This window comes from Orbicella faveolata, unplaced genomic scaffold, assembly GCF_042242905.1.
Source record: "Orbicella faveolata isolate gen_17 unplaced genomic scaffold, um_ofav_v1 contig_34, whole genome shotgun sequence".
Lineage (NCBI taxonomy): Eukaryota > Metazoa > Cnidaria > Anthozoa > Scleractinia > Merulinidae > Orbicella > Orbicella faveolata.
Genome location: NW_028301563.1, coordinates 22007501 through 22010000, shown reverse-complemented (window position 1 = coordinate 22010000; position 2500 = coordinate 22007501). Strand labels below are relative to the sequence as shown.

Here is a 2500-nt window from a genome sequence, read left to right as displayed (position 1 = left end):
TTGCCAGCAGTAAAACATGCACATATTGGCTTTTTTAAGTTATCAACATCACCTTTCTAAAGGTAGTGCAACAAGTAAACAAAACTATTATTCAGCGGAACAGCTGAAAGTACTTGAAAGAAAGAAAGACTGTGCTTTCAGGTGCTAGACTACCTTTACACTTCTTCAGAGTGTCCAGATGGTCTTGCACCTGAAAGCACAGTCTTTCTCATTCACATAATTTCAATATCTGCTGACTAAAACATTTGACTCATTTCCCCACAGCCAGCACATGAACAAGGCTACACCTTAAAAGTTGTATCGGTGTCTTTCTATACTAATGATTCACATTAGCAACATTTAATATTAATGATCAAGCTGTTGTGAATGATGAGCCTTCAATAACTGTCCTCATAGCCGAAATGAAAAGAAGTATAGATGGGTAAATGGTTTGGCAGCTTTAATTCAAGTAAACATGGTGAGGCGAAAATGGAATCACCACTATAGCAAGATACTGATACGCACTGTGGCAAGGTGGACATTGAAACTTCAGATGTTCCAGTGACAAACGTAAGAAAATTCTTCAATTCCTCTACAGATAGATTTTTTACAAAAGTCTGAAGCATTTGGTAAACTCGGTCACCAATTACATTCTGCTTGCATGAATCTTAAAAATGTAAGCAGTTTAGCACAAAATCATTGCTAAGGCCACCCTGGTGTACAAAAAATTCTTCAAATAACGCCGAGGAATTATATTCAATCTCTGCCAAAACACTAAGGGTGGAGAGACCTTTTCTTAACTGATCAAGTATAGACTTCCTTTTCACAAGAATATCATGAAGCATGAGTGACTGGAGTACGTCAAGCTTATTGTCAGGCTGCAATGTAAATTGATCATCTATAAGTCAAAAAACACTCTGAGGTGCAATTAAGTATTTATCAAAGGTTTGTATTACTGAGAACTTTACATGATGAGCAAGAGCTGCCCTTCATGAGTGGGGTTAAACAACTCAAAAAAACTTTATTATTATTACGATGAAACCTCCCATTTAACAGAATATGCAATAGCAGTATTAAATTTTTAATAATCATTTCTAAAAAACAGGAAATCAATAAAATATTTCCCATGAACTGCATATCAGACACTGATTATTCTTTGCCTGATTTTCATAAACATTATGTATGATTAAAGTGAAGAATGATCATCGCAGTAAATTTTCCAAGTTAAGCAATTGGAAAGAGGAAGCCTGAAAAAAATCAGGGCCTCAACAGGATTTGATCCCGTGACCTCCGTGATACCGGCGCGATGCTCTACCAACTGATCTATGAAGCCACACATCGGGAGCGAGGTCAATTAATTGAGTTCATATCTTCCCGTGAGGAGTGAAATGATGTGAAGTATACATGAAATAATTCATATTTGAACTGCAGTTGTAGATGAAAGTGAAGAATGGTGGTACCAGTAAATGGATGGTGACAAGTAGTGAAAACCAGGGCCACCTTGTTCAAGACTATGGGAAATCATTTTCCCTAAGATCTCAAAGAAGTCATTTACTACAAGCTCACTGCTGAACACTGGCACTTTTCTGTACGGCTCTCCTGTAAATATGTGTTTGATGCCTTCATTGTTGCACAGCAACATGAAGACTTCACCAAACACTTGTCTCAGAACACCCACGGCATCAACAGCAAGTTGGTCTTTAACAAACTCAGATATTGGTACTACAGCATCAAAATCTGCACTCTTGTAATAGGAGTAGACATCCATATCTTGATCTTCAGGATCTATTTTTAATTTTTCTCTCATCCCTCTTGGAAGCATTTTTTTTCTCAACCTCTCAAATACCTGGGTACAGTTTTCTCTACTGTCTCTGCATCCTCTGTCATCTGATCAGCAATTTTCCTCCCAGACACTGAGTTGGCTACAGGATCAATTTCTCCTTCAGACATTCTGTAGCTGAGAAGGGAGTTTACAGCCCTCTCAGTGCTGCCATGAGGATGAAGAGCACTTCCAATGACAGGCTAGGGAATACCAGGAAATACAGCGGCTATTCTTGTCACTTTTTGATCTGTGGTTAACAGTGAGACTGCTGCTCCAAACTATGGTAGTTCTTCATCGTCAATCTCATCACATGCTGCTAGTGGAACACATGAAGTAGAGGCTCAACTAGGTGCATTACACAATCTGACAAAGGAAGTAGATGCATGGGAAGGAGAACTGACGACATTCTCACTGCCTGAAAGTGAAAAATGATCATCGCAGTAAATTTTCCAATTTAAGCAACTGGAAATATACGTTTTAGTGACGATTTTATTTCGTCACCAATATTTGTAGTTGATTATATATTGGCCAAGTGTAAAAACGAACAACAGTTACGGAGCTGTTATCAAAAGTGTCATACACCAAACTTAAAAATTTCATTTTAGTCTCATCATACAAAAAAAATAAATCTTATTACTTTGACTTTTTACAAAACAGGCTCTTCCTTTTTGTATCAGATCACGTTTACATTTCAAAGGC

The 2500-nt window shown here is 37.7% G+C and overlaps 1 pseudogene; it reads right to left on the bottom strand.

Moving 5' to 3' along the window:
• Positions 1-9: 9 nt before the first annotated feature.
• On the bottom strand, positions 10-2409 carry LOC149105286 (G2/M phase-specific E3 ubiquitin-protein ligase-like; annotated as a pseudogene).
• Between the last annotated feature and the right edge of the window lie 91 nt (positions 2410-2500).